The sequence below is a fragment of the Heterocephalus glaber genome, unplaced genomic scaffold, assembly GCF_053883595.1.
Source record: "Heterocephalus glaber isolate CG9 unplaced genomic scaffold, H.glaber_assembly_v1.0 deba00001806, whole genome shotgun sequence".
NCBI lineage: Eukaryota > Metazoa > Chordata > Mammalia > Rodentia > Bathyergidae > Heterocephalus > Heterocephalus glaber.
In genome coordinates, this window is record NW_028258481.1 from 2,019,938 (window position 1) to 2,039,093 (window position 19,156).

The 19,156-nt window shown below is 42.5% G+C and overlaps 1 long non-coding RNA gene across 2 annotated transcripts; it reads left to right on the forward strand.

The window, feature by feature from the left end:
- The first annotated feature begins 2,292 nt into the window (after positions 1 to 2,292).
- Positions 2,293 to 7,733, forward strand: LOC110346167 (uncharacterized). 2 transcript variants are annotated; one of them, XR_015448281.1, is made up of 5 exons: positions 2,293 to 2,677; positions 4,885 to 5,202; positions 5,321 to 5,431; positions 6,521 to 6,555; positions 7,674 to 7,721. It is a non-coding gene; the product is annotated as an uncharacterized LOC110346167 (long non-coding RNA). The 2 variants fall into 2 exon arrangements; XR_015448280.1 differs by lacking the exon at positions 2,293 to 2,677 and having other exon boundaries at positions 4,825 to 5,202; positions 7,674 to 7,733.
- The last annotated feature ends 11,423 nt before the right edge of the window (positions 7,734 to 19,156 follow it).

Sequence of the window (19,156 nt, forward strand, 5' to 3'; positions counted from 1 at the left end):
GCAGTATTGTTTTCCAACCTTTAACTTTCAGTCTGTGAGTTTCATTTTGAATTAAGTATGTTTTTTGTATGCAGCATGTTGTTGGGTTTTGCTTCTTGAACTATTCTGCCAGTCTGTTTCTTTTGATTGGTGAATTGAGACCATTAACATTGATGTTTATAACTGAAACATATTGACTTACCATCACCATGACTTTTTGTTTTTGTTGGGATCTCCCCCTTTGCATTTAATTTCTTGTCATGCCAGATGGGTTCGTTCTGCTTTGCTTCCTGAGATTGTGATCCTCAATGTCCATTCCTAGGATATTGTGTAAAATTATTTGGAGTGCTGGTTTGTTATTCATGAAGTTGCTAAGGTGCTCTTTGTCATGAAAGTATCTTATTTCTCCATCCATTTTGAAAGATAGTTTTGCAGGGTACATCAATCTGGGTTAGAGGCTGTTTTCTTTTAGGGCTTGGAATATGTCACCCCAAGCTCTTCTTGCCTTGAGGGTTTGTGTTGACAAGTCTGCTGAGATTCTGATGGGCTTTCCTTTGTATGTGATTTGTTTCTTTTCTCTAACTGCTTGTAGAACTTTGTTCTTTGTTGAGTTTGTGGAATCTTAACAATTATATGCCTATGTGTAGATCTTTTTTGATCATGGCTATTTGGAGTCCTATATGCCTCACTTATCTGTATGTCAAGTTCTTTTCCCCAGCTTGGGAAGTTTTTTGCCATTACTGCTGCAAAGAGTTTTTTTTATGTCATCTGCACTCTCTCCTGTTTCTTCATTGACTCCGATCAGTCTTATGTTATTCTTCTTTGCATTGTCTAGCAGCTGCTGGATTGATTTCTCATGTTCCCTTACAATTTTAAAGCAATTTTTATTTTCCCCCTCACTAATTGCAATCTTATCTTCTATATCTGAAATTCTATCCTCACATTGGTTCATTCTGCTGTGCAGGCTTTTGATGGAGTTTTTAATCTCTTAGAAATCTGTTTGTATCTGTTTTATGGATTCCATTTGTTTCCTATGTTGGGATTCCATCATATTCCTCAGATCCTCTATTTTTTTATCTGTGTCCCCTCTAGATTTATTAATCATGTTTTGCACCACGAGCAAAATCTTTGCTGTTATCTGAGTAATTATTTCTGATGTCATTTTTCCCAGATCCCCTTTTGTTGCCAGCTCAGAGAGTCCAGGTGGTTGAGTATCAGACGGTCCCATCTTGTTTCCCTTTGGGGTTGCTGTAGGTGATCCAGAAGTCTGTTTTTGAGGCTTGTTTATGTGTCTTCTCATTTCCATGGGGGATGCTTCTGGCGCCCATGCGGTTCACCTTCTCTGCCCTAGGAGCTTGGGATGGCAGCGGGGGAGCTTCCTTCCGGGTGCTGGGACTGGCTCAGCTCCTCTGCCCTAGGGGTGCTGGGACTGGCTCACCTTCTTGGCCCTAGAAGCCTGGGATGGAGGTGGGGAGCTTCCTTCCGGGTGCTGGGACTGGCTGAGCTTCACTGCCCTAGGAGCCTGGGATGGTGGTGGAGGAGCTTCCTTCCGGGTGCTGGGACCGGCTGAGGTTCTGGGAGTGTTTTTTCTTGATCCAGTGACATTGTGGCAGAACAACGTGCCCAGCAAGAGGCACTGGAATCAGTGCAGGTGACCAGTTGATGAGGATTAGTAACTTGGGATGATAGTTTACCCCTCAGATTGGTTGTGACATCCAGGTGGAGAGAAAACATTTGTGCAAGTGGTGATGAATGATGGGAAAGCCATGTGCTCTTGCAAGGTATGCTGAATTACATGGCTTTAAAATGGTTTTTTTGGCCTTCTTTTCAGGTATATATATAATATGTATATATATATATGTATATATATATGTATATGTATATATAAGAATGAAAGTCAGTTTGTTGAGGTGAGATTGCTGATGGTAAGGTAATTACTAATGTGGACATAGCATGAGTCATGCTTCCCTAGGGAGGTCAAAAATGAGCTTCTTCCTAACCCTGGTATTGTGATGTTTTATGCCAAGGTATCTCAAAAATGCCCTAGTCAAGATCAGATCTTGCATGTGGCCAACTTCAGCCATGGGTCATCATTTATCTTTGTTTGTTTGAGACAGGGTCTTAATATGTAGTTCAGCCTGTCCTTGAACTATGTAGCCCAGGCTGGGATCAAACTCAAAGCGATCCTCTCAGCTCAGCTTCTCAAATGCTGGGATTACAGGCATGTGCCACCATGTCCACCTTTTGTTTCTCAGGAGTGTTGGAGGAGGGCACATGGGCAACCTTCTGTTTGTACCACTGTTTGGTGTGTGTATGACTCAGGGTAGAACGAGAGAGTCTTTGTGGTGGTTACAGGTAAGAACCTCATTTCATGTAGAATGATTAGGCCTTAATGTATTTTTTGTGTTCACAGCCAGAGATTGCTGATTGTATCCAAATGCCAATCACTGGGAATACTGACCCTCAGAACATCTTCAGGCTTCACTTTAACAGCTTTGTCCTTTCTGTTCTACAAGGACCCAGATAGTCCAACAAGTGGGCTCTGCAAACTAATGCAGTGACCTCTGCCATTCTCACAATTAGTGCTGCAAGGAGATGTGTACTAAGTCAATATTCCTCGATGTGGTGTTGACAGGGCTACCTACGCATGTCAGAGTGAGCCACAGAAAATATGCAGGAGGATCCTTAAAGATAGATGGTAAGTGTGTGTTTAGGTCCAGCACACCTGCCAGGTGAGAAGATAACAGAGGTGTCCCTGGGCATTCCAGGCCCCTACCTTGAAATTCAGGTACTTAGATCAGAAGGGATGGAGTCTTTGGCCATGCTACTATTTCAAGGGATCCTTGGCGTGAACAGGGACAAATGGTTGCCCAACTGATGAGGATTGAATGTGTGATTCTTTTTTTTTTTTTTTTTTTTGGTACCGGGGATCAAACTTGGGTCCTTGCTCTTGTGCAGCAGGCGGTGAAACCACTGAGCTAAATTCCTGGCCCTGAATGTGTGAGTCTATCCAGGGTTTGTACTTGTTGGAGCACTGCCCAGGTAGCAGTCAGCATAGGAGAGTTAACAGGTGTCCCCTTAGGAGAGAGAGGTTTAATTCTGGGGATTGGACTGTGTTCCTGGCAAGAATCCCAGCATTGAAGTTGGTTTCTTGTGTCACTCAGTGGTTTTCTTGTGCATTGAAATGCTCATCAGCTCTATGTTGAAACCTTCTTCCTCATACTTTCTCCAGTTTCCCTTGAAGAGAGGATCCTGAAGTCTAAAAGCCTGTGGCCATAAATCATGTGAAGGTAGCAATCAGGGTCCTCATATCACTTTAGGGAATACATCATCTGGATCCAGATGAATGTCAGAAGGGAACATATACTGAGATGGTCTCATGTTTCCTGGGAATATCTCCTGTGAACAAGCCTTCCTGGTTTTGTGAGGAAGCATTAGGTGCTATTGCTTCCCTGCCTGCAAGTCTCATCCATTTTATACTTGGTCCCAGCAGGGGAATCAATGGGGCAACACATCATTGTTACAGGGGGGGTCCTTGGGTAGGAATTGGGGCAGTTGGGCAGGTATCTTCTGGAGAGTGTCCATTAACTGTTGACAGCTTGTCTGTGGGCCCATAGGAGGAGCATAGTGGAGGTGATATACTCTGAATGAGAGGAAGATGTGGAGATTGTGCAGGTACATATGGAAAAAGGGACTGGTAAAGAGTAGGAGTTCTTGGGCATCTTTCCCACTGAACAGTCCTGAAGAGATGGTGACCCAGGAGAAGCCAAACCTTTGAGTAGTGCCAGGATCCAGGTAAGGGTAGGTATGGGCCTGCACCTCGGTACAGGACAGAGAATCTCCATGGAACTTGGTAAGTGATGGGGACAATGAGGTTTGTTTTGGTCTTATTTTGAGTACAAGTACCCAGGGAAGCAATGAATATGGAACTTTGCCAGTCTAGTGACCAGGAGTTTGTGCTTCGTATATGGTGAAGGAAAATGAATGTTGAGGGCCTGTGTGTCCTGAGATTGCCCATACCCTCATCTAGTGACACTGTGGTGGGCCAGTGTGCAGAACAGAATGAAAAGAATCTTTATAGGACTAGTTGATAATGATTAGTTTCATGGGATGATAGTGTTCTCCTCAGAATGGTTCTGGTATGTGGGTGAAACAAAAGCCTTCTCTTCAAGTAGTGATGTCCAATGTGAGGGCCGAATACTCTTGCAGAGCAAACTGCATGCTGAATTACATGGTGTTATCACAGTGTAGCTGGCAAAATGCAGCAGTTAAGAAAAGTTTGTTGAGGAAAGATTGCAGATTGTCAGGTAACTCCTAATGTGGACATAGCCTGTTTCACAAGGCTTGTTGTTCATCAGAGAGGTCAAAAGGAATCTGTGCCTGATCTGGTCTTGCCGTATTTTATCACCAGCCATCCTGCCAAGGGCCTAGCTGGTGATCAGGTTTTGTGAGATGTTGCTCCCATTGTCTGTAGAACACCTTTCTTTTCTGCTAAACATTGGAGAGGAGACCTGAGCATCTTGGTCATTTCTACATTTTTGGACATTTGTGCTACTGAAGGTAAAATAAGAGGCTTTCCCCAATGGCTATGGATAAGCATTCAGTTTTCATGTAAGATGGCTGGCGTACATACAGTTTTCAAGTTCTCCATCCTTGAACGAGATGCATGGATACTTGTTCATATCCTGCTTTCTACCAGTATTGATCCTTGGAACTCCTTCAGATTCCTGTATAGGGAGAGATAATTTTTACCAGGTGTTGTCTGTCGACTTCTGCAAGGATGCATGTCATGAACCCAGCAGTTCCTGAAAACAAACACAGTAACCTTTGCAGTTCTCATCTGTGCTGGTGTGAGGCAATGTGGACTAAATCCCTCTTGTGTTTTCCCACTTGTGTTTTTCACAGGGCTCCTGTTGTCAGAGTGAGACACACAAAGTACAGTGATCTCTACACACCTCCATGGAAGTGTGGACTTGTGTCCTGGCCACCAACAAGGATGCTTGAACTCCACATGTACATGTGACAAAAGTGTCCGTCATTCTTCCTGTCCACTGTGTTGATTTGGAGGATTTCAGGTCACATGGAGGGAATCCTCAGCCAGTCCACTAACTACAAGGGTACACTGGGCTTGGATAGGTCAAATGGATACCAAACCAGTGAGCATTGAAAATGTACTTCTGTGCAGGTTTTGGCCCTTGTTCTGGTTGGTTGCAGTAAGCATAGGTGAGTTTGAAGGTGTCCACCTACGAGAGTTTTAACTCTGGGGACAGTAATGTTTCCTTGGCAATCCTCTCAGTATACAGGTAGGTTTCTAGTGTCATCAGAGTTTTTCTTGGCACAGAAATGCTTATGGACTCTACACAACACCCTCTTCTCCATGTCTTCTCAAGTTCCCTTCAAGAGAAAATATGAAATGTAGAAGACTCTGGCTGCGACCTCATGGACATCTCAGGTAAGAACCATGGTCCTTGTAACTCATTGAGGACCGTGGGATCTTTTGTATCCAGGTGGACGTGAGGAGAGTGTGCATAAGGTGTTGTCCTGTTTCCTGGACAAGTATCCTCTGCAGGTCTGGAGTAGTGTAAGGTTCTGAGCTGATTTCATATTCGACATCAGTGACACTATTTCTGGCATAGATATGACTATTGATGGTGAACTTCTGATGTAACCCACTCTATTTTGCAAGTGTGTATTCAGTGTCTTTTTGCTATTGTGTGGGAGCATTAGATGATATTGGATCCCTGCTGTCAGGTATATCCTGCATTTCACACTAGTCACACTAGGGATCAAGTGGGGCAACAGGAAATTGTCATAGGGTGGTTCCCTCAAGTAAGGATTGGAGTAGTTTGGCAGGCATCTTTGGGGAACTTCCTTTCCTGTTTTCTGGCTACTCTGTGGCAGAGGGAGGAGCCTGTAGTGGTGATGGACCTTGAATGTAGGACAACATGGAATTGGTATAGGTGGACACATAAACAGGTGTGGGTAAACAGTAGTTTCTTCTGGGCTCCTTGTCCAGTGAGATGTGCAGATCTGATGGTGAGCCAAGAGAGGGTGCCCCATTCAACATCTCCAGGACATGGGTAATGGCATGTAGGGACCTCATAGCTCCAGGCAAGTTCTCTCTATGGACCTTGGTAAGAGATCCTAGGCCCTCTGTTGGTGGCCAGGCTTGGGTGCAAGTGCTCAGGGAAACAATGAAGGGCAAACTTAGCCAGGTAAGTAAATAGGAGTTTGTGCTTGTTGTAGGATGCAGGGAAATGAAGATCAAGGGTCTTTGTGTCCTTGTTCAAATGGTATTTTTGTGGACCAGCCTGCCAAAGAAGATGCCCACAATTCTCTGCAGTTGACCACTTGATGAAGATAAGTGCCTCAGAGTGAGAGTGCTCCACTCAGATTGGTTCTCCTATCCGGGGAAAGTGAGAGCCTTTTGTGCCAGTGGTGCTGGCAAATGAAAAGGCCTAGTGTTCTTGCGGAACAAAGTGTATGCAGAATTCTGTGCTTTTAGCATGGTGTGATTGGCCTTCTCTTTATCTTTATATAGATATGAAGAATTGGTTGTTGACACAAGATTGATAGGTAAGCTGTATTTTTCAGATTGTGAGGTAAGTCCTGTCATTGACATAGCCTTGTTCACAAGATCTGATTGATGTTCCTTTGAGAGCTCACAAAGGAGCCTCTGCCTAACCTGGTGTTGCCATGATTTATCAGTAGGTATCATGCTAGGGAAATCAGGTCTTGAGAGGTGTTGCCACCTTCATCCTTGAGACACCTTTTTTCAGATGAATATTGAAGGAGGACACTCGGGCACCCTTCTGCCTTTCCAAATACTGTTTGACCTGTGTGCCAATGAAGGCCAAATAATGGACTCTTCCAAGTGGCTACAGTAAGCCTCCCATTTCATGTAGATTGGCTGGCCTATAATGAATTTTTCATGCTCACAGTAATACAGGATGAGGCAGGGATTCTTGCTAATATCCAAATATCCAGGCCTATAGACACTGACCCTTAGAACATCTGCAGGTTTCCCTTTAAGAGAAGAATTCTCTGACCAGTCTTTGTTCATGGAGTTCCAGAAGGGCCCTGGTCGTCAAGCAGCTGGGTGGCACAAAACCACACAGTGATCTCAACAGTTCAGACGTGCTGGTGCAAGATGTAGATGAAATCATTATTCCCAGAATTGATTTTCTTTGGGCTCCCAATGTCACAGGGAGCTGTACTGTTACCCTGGTGGATACCTACAGACATCCAGGTAGGTGTGGGCTTAGGCCCAGGCCACTGACGAGGTGTTCTGAGGTCCATTTCCTTGCGTAAATGACAGAGGTGTCCCTTGGCACCTTGCCTGCCCCTTCCTAGAAATGCAGGTACTCAGATCAGAAAGGAAGGTGTCCTCAGCCATGCTAGAGGTTGTATGAGGACACATGGCCTAGGTGGGCTCAAATCTCAAATGGATGCTCACCTGTTGAGCACTGAGTGTGTGACTGTACACAGAATTTGTGCCTGTTGGGGCCCTGGCCTGGGAACTGTGAGCATGAGTTTTTAGTTGTTCCTTAGGAAAGGTTGGATTCTGGGGACAGGACTGTTTCACGGTCAATCATCCCAGTATCTAGGTGGGTTTCCTGTGTCACTAAGGGTTTTCTTGTGCACCAAGCTCATCAGTTCTACTCTGATACCCTCTTCCACATCTTATCACCCAGTTTCCTTCAAAAGAGCTAACCACTTGGAATGCTAGAAGACTAAGGGCAGACTTCTTGCAAATCTCAGGTGAGAATCAGCATCCAATTCCAATTCCAATTCATATACCTGATGTTTGGAGTGTGGGTATGATTTTTAGGATTAGAGGTCTTCATTTGGAAAGTGTAACAGATAGTGCTGAAATAGAGGTAACTGAAAATGACTTCTGGGCATTATGGTTTGTGTCACAATTTGGCTTAGGGTTCGGGATGTCATGTGAATCAAGTACGTTGTTATTGAAGTGTGAGTAGGATTGACAGAGTTAAGATTAGTGTTAGGTAAAGTATGGTATTTTGTTGCATATTCCTGAACATTGCAGTGTGGCTGTGACGGGAAGTGTTGGGTTCAAGTTCTACCTAGGGTTAGGGTTTGGGTTGGGGTGATAGTTAGCTTTGAAATTGAAATGCCTGTGTCTTCAAGTGTGTGTTGGAAAGTTAGTATAAGCATAAGTTCATCGTGAGGATTAGGGATAATGTAGAATTTCAAGTACCTGGGTATTGGAATTAGGTCTTGCTGCTTATGGTTAGGGTTAGGATTGGTTTTAGGTTTAGGGTTCCAATTCCTATACCTGACGTATGGAGTTTGGGTATCATTTTTAGAGTGAGGGGTCATCTTTCGGTAAGTGTCATGGATAGTGCAAAAATAGAGTTATGAGAAAATAACTTCTGGGTGTTCCTGTTTGTGTCACAATTCAGCTTACATTTAGGGATGGCACATGGATCAAGTACCTGGTAATTGGAGAGTAAGTGGAATTGTTAGAGATAGGATTATTGTTAGCTAAAATATAGTGTTTTCTTTCATATTCCTGAACATTGCAGTGTGTCTACGATGGGTAGTAGCAGGGTTAAGGTTCTATCAAGTGTTAGGTTTAGGTTTGGGGTGATAGATAGGGTTGATATTGGAATGCCTGTGTCTTTAAGTGTGGGTTGGAAAGTTAGTATTAGCGTAAGTTCATAGTGAGGGTTAGGGATATTGTAGAATTTCGAGAACCTGGGTATTGGAATTTATCCTGCTGCTTAGGGTTAGGGTTAGGATTAGGTTAACATTTAGGTTTCCAATTTATGTACCTGAAGTTTGAAGTGTGGGTATAATTTTTAGGGTTAGAGTTCTTCTTTTCATAAGTGTCACTGGTAGAGCTGAAATAGAGGTACCTGAAAATGACTTCTGGGCATTATGGTTTGTGTCACAATTCTGTTTAGGATTAGGGATAGGATGTGGTTAAAGTACCTGTTTATTGGAGTTTTAGTAGGATTGTTAGAGCTAGGATTAGTGTTAGGTAAAGTATAGTGTTTTGTAACACGTGCCTGAACATTGCAGTGTGTGTATGACTTGTAGTATTAGGCTTAACGATCTAGCTAGTGTTAGGTATAGGGTTGGGGTGATACGTAGCATTGAAATGGAAATGCCTGTGTCTTCAAGTGTGGGTTTGAAAGTGAGTATTAGCGTCAGTTCATGGTGAGGGTTAGGTGTAATGTAGAATTTCAAGTACCTGGGTATTGGAATGTGGTCCTGCTGCATAGATTTAGGGTTAGGATTACTTTTAGGTTTAGGGTTCCAATTCATGTACCTGAGGTTTGGAGTGTGGGTATGATTTTTAGGTTTCGGGATCTTCTTTTGGTAAATGTCAGATAGTGCAGAAATCCAGGTACCTGCAAGTCACTTCTGGACAATCCGGTTTGTGTCAGAATTCAGCTTCCACTTAGGGATGGCACGTGGATCAAGTACCTGGCTTCTGCAGTGTGAGTAAGATTGTTCATGGTAGGATTATTGTTAGGTAAGCTATTGTGTAATTTTACATGTTCCTGGACTTTGCAGTGTGTCTATGCTGGGTAGTTGTAGGGTTAGCGATGTAGCTAGGGATAGGCTTAGGTTTGGGGTCATAAACAGCGTTGACCTTGAAATGCCTGTGTCTTCCAGTGTGGGTTGCATGTTAGTATCAGCATAAGTTCATGCTGGGGGTTAGGGATAATGTAGAATTTCATTTTCCTGGGTATTGGGATTTCATCCTGCTGCTTAGGTTGAGGGTGAAGATTAGGATTAGTTTTAGGGTTCCAATTCATGTACCTGACGTTTGGAGTGCGGGTATGATTTTTAGGGTTCGGGGTCTTCATTTGGTAAGTGTCATGGATAGTGCTGAACTAGACTTACCTGTAAATGACTTCTGGGCATTACGGTTTGTGTCACAATTCACCTTACAGTTAGGGAAGCACTTGGATCAAGTCCCTGGTTATTTTCACGTAAGATTGTTAGAGTTTGGATTATTGTTTGGTAAACTACAGTGTATTGTTACATATTCCTGAACATCGCAGTGTGTCTACGATGGGTAGTAGCAGTGTTAACGTTGTAGCTACAGTTAGGGTTAGCGTTGTGGTCGTACACAGCCTGGACAATGAAATGACTGTGTCTTCCGGTGTGGGTAGGAAAGTTAGTATTAGTGTAATTTCATGGTGAGGGTTAGGGATCATGTAGAATTTCAAGTGCCTGAATTTTGGCATTTCATCCTGCTGCTTTGGGTGAAGGTTAGGATTAAGGTTAGCTTTAGGGTTCCAATACATGTACCTGCCGTTTGGAGTGTCAGTATGATTTTGAGGGTTATGGGTCTTCTTTTGGTAAGTGTCATGGAGAGTGCTTAATTAGAGGTACCTGAAAATGACTTCTGGGCATTACGGTTTGTGTCACAATTCGGTTTAGGATTAGGGATACCCCGTGGATGAAATACCGGTTATTGGAGTGTGAGTAGGATTGTGAGATAGAGGATTAGTGTTCGCTAAAGTATGGTGTTTTCTTGCAAGTACCTGAACATAGCAGTGTGTCTATGATGGGTAGTGTTGTGTTCAAGTTCTATCTAATTTAGGTTTAGGTTTCGGGTGATAGAGAGCATTGAAATTGAAATGCCTGTGTCTTCAAGTTTGGGTGGGAAAGATAGTATTACCTTAAATTCATGGTGATGGTTAGGAATATTGTTGAATTTCAAGTACCTGTGTATTGGAATTTGGTCTTGCTGCTTAGGGTTATTATTAATTTTACGTTTAGGGTTTCAATTCATATACATGACGTATAGAGTTTAGTTATCATTCTTAGGGTTACGGTACTTCTTTTGGTAAGTGTCATCGATAGTGCTGAAATAGAGGTATCTGAAAATGACTTACGGTTAGATTAGGTTTAGGGTTAGGGTTAGGGTGATAGATAGAATTGAAATTGAAATGCCTGTGTCTTCAAGTGTGTCTTGGAAAGTTATTATTAGCAGAAGTTCATGATGAAAGTTAGGGATAATGTGCAATTTCAAGTACCTGAGTATTTGAATTTGGTCTGGCTGCTTATTGTTAGTGTTATTGTTAGGATTGTGTTGAGGTTTAGGGTTCCAATTCATGTACCTGACGTTTGGAGTGTGGGTGTAATTTTCAGTTTTAGGGTTCTTCTTTTTGGAAGTGTCATGGTTAGTGCTGAAATAGAGGTACCTGAAAATGACTTAGTGTAGGGTAGGGTTAGGGACAGGGTTAGGGTGATAGATTGCATTGAATTTGAAATGCCTGTGTCTTCACGTGTGGGTTTTCAATTTAGTATTAGCGTAAGTTCATGGTGAGGTATAGGGATAATATCGAATTTCAAGTACATGTGTATTGAAATTTGGTCCTGCTGCTTAGGATTAGCTTTAGCATTTGGGTTAGGTTGAGGCTTAGGATTTCAATTCATGTACCTAACTTGTGGAGTCTGGGTTTGATTTTTAGGGTTAGGGTTCTTCTTTTCAGAAATGTCATGGATCATGCTGAAATAGAGGTACTGGAAATGTGTTAGTGTTATGGTACAGTTATGGTTAGGGTCTGCATTAGGGTGATAGATAGCATTGAAATTTAAATGCCTGTATCTTCAAGTTTGTGTTGGAAAGTTAGCATTAGTATAAGTTCATGGTGAGGGTTAGGGATAATATCAAATTTCAAGTACCTGTGTATTTGAATGTGGTCCTGCTGCTTAGGGTTAGGATTAGGGTTAGGATTAGCTTGAGGTTTATGGTTCCAATTCATGTATCTGATGTTTGGAGCGTGGGTATGGCTTTTAGGGTTAGAGTACTTTTCATAAGTGTCATGGATAGTCCTGAAATAGACATACCTGAAAATGACTTAGTGTTAAGGTAGGGTTAAGGTTAGGGGAGGGTTAGGATTAGGGTTTCGGTTAGGGTTAGGGTGATAGATCAAATTGAAATTGAAATGCCTGTGTCTTCAAGGGTGTCTTAGAAAGTTAGTATTAGCGGAAGTTCACCGTGGGGGTTAGGGATAATGTGTAATTTCAAGTACCTGACTCTTGGAATTTGGTCCTGTTGCTCAGGGTTAGTGTTAGGATTAGTATGAGGTTTACATTTAGGGTTCCAATTCATGTACCCATCGCTTGGAGTGTGGGTGTGATATTTAGGTTTAGGGTTCTTCTGTTCATAAGTGTCATGGATAGTGCCGAAATAGAGTTACCTGAAAATGACTTTGTGTTAGCTAGGGTTAGGGTTAGGAATAGGGTTAGGGTGATAGATTGCATTGAAATTGAAATGCCTGTGTCAACTGTGTGTTGGAAAGTTAGTATTAGCATAAGTTCACGGTGAGGTTTAGGGATAATATCAAATTTCAAGAACCTGGGCATTGGAATTTGGTCCTGCTGCTTAGAGTTAGTGTTAGGGTAGGATTAGGTTGAGGTTTACGGTTCCAATTCATGTACCTGAAGTTTGGCATGTGCGTATGTTCTTTAGGGTTATGGTTCTTGTTTAGTAAGTGTCATGGATTGTGCTGAAATAGAGGTACCTGAAAATGACTTAGAGTTAGTATAGGGTTAGGGTTAGGGTAGGGTTTGGGTTAGGGTTAGGGTGATAGATTGCATTGAAATTGAAATGCCTGTGTCTTCAAGTGTGGCTTGGAAAGTTAGTATTAGCATAAGTTCATGGTGAGGTTTAGGGAAAATTTCGAACTTAAAGTACATGTGTATTGGAATTTTGTCCTGCTGCTTAGGATTAGCTTTAGGGTTAGGATTAGGTTGAGATTTAGGGTTTCAATTCATGTCGCTTACTTGTGGAGTGTGGATATGATTTTTAGGGTTAGGGTTCTTCTTTCCATAAGTGTCATGGATAGTGCTGAAATAGAGGTACCTGAAAATGACTTAGGGTAGGGTAGGGCTAGGGACAGGGTTAGGGTGACAGATAGCATTGAAATTGAAATGCCTGTCTCTTCAAGTGTGGGTTCAAAAGTTAATATTAGCGTAAGTTCATGGTGAGTGAGGGTTAGGGATAATGTCGAATTTCAAGTACCTGGGTATTGGAATTTGGTCCTGCTGCTTAGCGTTACGGTTAGGGTAGGATTAGTTTGAGGTTTAGGGTTCCAATTCATGTACCTGACATTGGGAATGTGAGTATGATTTTTAGGGTTAGTGTTCTTCTTTTCATAAGAGTCATGGATAGTCCTGAAATACAAGTACCGGAAAATGACTTAGGGTTATCGTACTGTTTGGTTTAGTGTAGGGTTAGGGTTAGGGATATGGTTAGGGTGCTAGACAGAATTGAAATTGAACATTCTGTGTCTTCAAGTGTTCCTTGGAAAGTTAGTATTAGCAGAAGTTCATTTTGAGGTTTAATGATAATGTCGAATTTCAACTACCTGAGTATTGGTATTTGGGCTGGCTGCTTAGATTTAGCGTTAGGGTTTGGATTAGGTTGAGCTTTAGGGTTCCAATTCACGTACCAGACGTTTGGAGTGTGGGTATGATATTTGCATTTAGGGTTCTTCTTTTCTAATGTGTCATGGATAGTGCTGAAAGAGATGTACCTGAAAATGGCTTAGGGTAAATTTAGGGTTAGAGTTACGGTTAGGGTTAGGTTGATAGATAGCATTGAACATGAAATGACTGTGTATTCATGTGTGGGCTGGAAAGTTATTATTAACGTAACTTCATGGTAAGGTTTAAGGATAGTATCGAATTTCAAATACATAGGTATTGGAATTTTGTCCTGCTGCTTAGAGTTAGGCTCAGGATTAGGATTAGGTTGAGGTTTACTCTTCCAATTCATGTACTTGATGTCCTACCCTAACTGTAAGTCATGTTCTGGTACCTCTATTTTAGGACTATCCATGACTCTTATGAAAAGAAGAACCCTAAACCTAAAACTCATACCCACACTCCAAACATCCAGTACATGCATTGGAACACTGAACCTCAGCCTAATCCACACTCTAACCCTAACCATAAGCCGCACATCCAAATTCCAATACCCAGGTAGTTGACATTCGACATTATCCCTCACAGTCCCCTGAATTATCACTACTACTAACTTTCCAACCCTCACCAGAACACATAGGCATTTCAATTTCAATTCTATGCATCACCATCCCTAACTCTAACCCTAACCCTAACCCTACAGGAACCCTAGGCCATTCTCAGGTACCACTAGTTCAGCTGTATCCATAACTCTTACAAATAGAAGAACCCCAACCCTAACAATCATAACCATACTCCACATATCAGGTACATGAATTGGAAACCTAAACCTAAACCTACTCCTAAACCTAATCCTAACCATAAGCTGCAGGGCCAAATCCAAATAAACAGGTATTTGACATTCAATATTCTACCAAACCCTACCCATGAACTTAGGCTAATACTAACTTTCCAACCCACCCTGGAAGACACAGGCATTTCAAGTTCAATGCTAAATATCACACTGAGCTGAAACCTAAACCTAACACTAACCCTACCTGAACCCTTAACCATTTTCAGGTACCGCTATTTCCACACTCTCAATGACCCTTATGAAAAGAAGAACCCTAAGCCTAACAATCATAACCACACTCGAAACATCAGATATATGAATTGGAACCCTAAACCTAAACCTAGTCCTAACCCTAAGCTGCAGGACCAAATCACATTACCCAGGTGCTTGACATTTGACATTATCCCTCCCACTGCCCACGAACTTACACTACTACTAACTATCCAACACACTTTGGAAGACCCAGGCATTTCAATTTCAATGCTATCTATCACCCTGATCCTAACCCTAACCCTTGCTGAACCCTAAGTCATTTTCATGTACCACTATTTCCACAATATTCATGACCATAATGAAAAGAAAAACCCTAAACCTAACAATCATGCCCACACTCCAAACGTCAGGTACATGAATTGGAACCCTAAACCTAAACCTACTCCTAAACCTAACCCTAACCCTAAGCCAGAGGACCAAATCACAATAAACATATGCTTAACATTTTACATTATCCCTCCCACTGCCCACGAATTTATGCTTCTACTAACTATACAACACACTTTGGAATACCCAGGCATTTCAATTTCAATGCTATTTATCACCCTGACCCTAACCCTAGCCCTAACCCTACCCGAACCCTAAGTCATTCGCAGGTACTGCTATTTCCGCACTATCCATGACCCTTGCAAAAAGAAGAACCCTAACTCTAACAATCATACCCACACTCGAAATGTCAGGTATATGAATTGGAACCCTAAACATGAACCTGCACATAACTCTATCCCTAACCCTAAGCCGCAGGACCAAATCCCAATACCCAGGTACTTGCCATTTAATATTATCCCTCAGCCTCTCCACGAACTTACACTAATACTAACTTTCCAACCCACACAGTAAGACAGGCATTTCAATTTCAATGTTATCTATCACCCTGACCCTAACCCTAACCCTAGCCCTAACCTTAGCCGAACCATAACTCATTTTCAGGTACCACTATTTCCGCACTATACACGACCATAATGAAAAGAAGAACCCTAACCCTAACAATCATACCCACAATCCAAACGTCAGGTATATGAATTGGAACCTTAAACATAAAACTACACCTAACCCTAAACCTAATGCTAAGTCAAAGGACTGAAACCCAATACCCAGGTACCTGACATTTTATATTGTCCCTCAGGCTCTCCACGAACTTATGCTAATACTAACTTTCCAACCGACACTGGAAGACAAAGACATTTCAATTTCAATGTTATCTATCACCCTGACCCTAACCCTAACCCTAGCCCTAACCATACCCAAAGCCTAAGTCATTTTCAGGCACCACTATTTCTGCACTATACCTAACCATAACAAATAGAAGAACCCTAACGCTAACAATCATACACACACTCCAAAGATCAGGTACATGAATAGGAAGCCTAAACCTAAATCTACTCCTAACACTAATCCTAACCCTAAGGCACAGGACCAAATCCCAATACCCAGGTGCTTCACATTTTATATTATCCCTCAGCCTCTCCATGAACTTATGCTAAGACTAATTTTCCAACCCACCGTGGAAGACACAGGCATTTGTATTTAAATGCTATCACCCTGACCGTAACCCTAACTCTAGCCCTAATCTTACCCGAACCATAAGTCATTGTAAGGTACCACTATTTGCGCACTATCCATGATCCATATGAAAAGAAGAACCCTAACTCTAACAATCATACCCACACCCTAAACATCAGGTACATGAATTGAAACCCTGAACCGAAACCTACTACTAACCCTAACCCTATCCCTATGCGGCAGGACCAAATCACAGTACCCACGTGCTTGACATTTGACATTATCCTTCCCCCTCCCCATGAATTTACGGTAATACTAACTTTACAACAAACACTGGAAAACACAGGCCTTTCAATTTCAATGCTATCTATCACCCTGACCCTAACCCTAGCCCTAACCCAACACAAAGCTTTAGTCATTCTCAGGTACACCTATTTCCGAACTATCCATGAGCCTTACAAAAAGAAGAACCCTAACCGTAAAAATCATACCCACACTCCAAACGTCAGGTACATGAATTGGAGCCATAAACTTAAACTTACTCCTAACGCTAACCCTAACCCTTAGCTGCAGGATGAAATCCCAATACTCAGGTACTTGACATTCGAAATTATCCCTCACCCTCCATAGGAACTTACGCTAATACTAACTGTTCATCCCACACTGGAATACAAAGGCATTTCAATTTCAATGCTGTCTATCATCATTACGCTAACCCTAACCCTAGCCCTAATCCTACCCGAACCCTAAGTCATGCTCAGGTACCGCTATTTCCGCACTATCCATGACCCTCACGAAAAGAAGAACCTTAACCGTAACAATCATACCCACACTCCAAACGTCAGGTGCATGAATTGGAATCCTAAACCTAAACCTGCTCCCAGCCCTAACCCTCACCCTAAGCCACAGGACCAAATCCCAGTACCCAGGTACTTGATATTCGACTTATCCCTCACCATCCCCACAAACTTATGCTAATACTAACTTTCCAACCCACACTGGAAGACACAGGCATTTCAATTTCAAGGCTATCTATCCCCCTGACCCTAACCCTAACTCTAGCACTAACGCTACCCAATCCCTATGTCATTGTCAGGTACTGCTATTTCTGCACTATTCATGACCCTTACGGAAAGAAGAACCCTAACCCTAACAATTATACCCACTCTCCAAACGTCAGGTACATGAATTGGAACACTAAACCTAAATCTACACCTAATCCTAACACTAACCCTAACCCTAAGCCACAGGAACAAATCGCAATAACCAGGTACTTGATATTCAACTTCATCCCTCCCGCTCCCCACGAACTTGCGATAATACTAACGTTCTAACCCACACTGGAAGACACAGGCTGTTTAATTTCAAGGCTATCACCCTGACCCTAATCCTAACCCTAGCCCTAACCTTACGCAAACCCTCAGTCATTCTTAGGTACCTCTATTTCTGCCCTATCCACGACCCTTAGGAAAAGAAGATCCCTAACCTTAACAATCATACCCACACTCCAAACATCAGGTACGTGAATTGGAACACGAAACCTAAACCTACACCTAAGCCTAACCCTAACCCTAAGCTGCAGGACCACATCCCAATACCCAGGTACTTGACATTTGACATTATCCCTCTTCCTCCCCACGAAATTATTCTAATACTAACTTTCCAACCCACGCTAGAAGACACAGGCATTTCTATTTCAATGTTACCTATCACCCTGACCCTAACACTAACACTAGCACTAACGCTATGCAAAACCAAAGTCATTCTCAGGTACCGCTATCTCTGTACTATTCATGGCCCTTACAAAAAGAAGAACCCTAACCCTAACATATCAACACTCCAAACGTCAGGTACGTGCATTCAATTCCTAAACCTGAAAGTACTCCTAACCCTAACCCTAACCCTAAGCCGCAGTTCCAAATCCCAATACCCAAGTACTTGACATTCGACATTATCCCTCACCCTCCCACGAACTTACGCTAATACTCACTTTCCAACACATACTGGAAGACACAGGCATTTCAATTTCATTGCTATCACCCTGACCCCTACCCTAACCCTAGCCCTAATCCTACCTGAACCCTAAGTCATTCTCAGTTACCACTATTTCCTCACAATTCATGGCCCTTATGAAAAGAAGATCCGTAACACTTGCAATCATACCAACACTCAGAACATCAGGAACATGAAATGGAACACCAAACATAAACCTACTCCTAGCAATACCCCTACACATAAGCCTCACAACCAAATCCCAGTACCCAAGTACTTAACATTCAAAATTATCCTACACCCTCTCCACGAATTTATGCAAATAATAACTGGCCAACCCACACTGGAAGACACAGGTATTTGAATTTCAATGCTATATATCACCCTGACCCTAACCCTACCCCTAGCCCTAATCCTACCTGATCCCTAAGTCATTCTCTTGTACCATTTCTGCACTGCCATGACCTTTACGAAAAGAAGAACCCTAACCCTAACAATCATACCTCCTCTCAAAACGTCAGGTACATGAATTGGAACCCTGAATCTAAACCGACTCCTAAGCCTAACCCTAACCTATGCTGCAGGACCAAATCACAATACCCTGGTGCTTGACATTTGGCATTATCCTTCCCCCTCCCCACGAACTCATGCTAATGCTAACTTTTCAACCCACACTGGAAGTCCCAGGCATTTCAAATTCAATGCTATCTATCACCCTGACCCTAAACCTAACCCTAGCCCTAACCCTACCCGATCCCTAAGTCATTCTAAGGTACTGCTATTTCCGCACTATCCATAACCCTTAGGAAAAGAAGAACCCTAACCCTAACAATCATACTCACACTCGAAACGTCAGGTACATGAATTTTAACCCTAACCTAAACCTACTCCTAACCCTAACCCTCACCCTAAGCCACAAGACCAAATCCCAATACCCAGATGCTTGATATTTGACATCCCTTCCCCTCCCCATGAACTTACTCTAATACTAACATTCCAACCCACTTTGGAAGACCCAGGCATTTCAATTTCAATGCTATCACCCTGACTGTAACTCTAACCCTAGCCCTAACCCTACCCGAACCCTAAGTCAATCTCAGGTACCACTATTTCTGCACAATCCATAACTCTTAAGAAGAACCCTGACCCTAACAATCA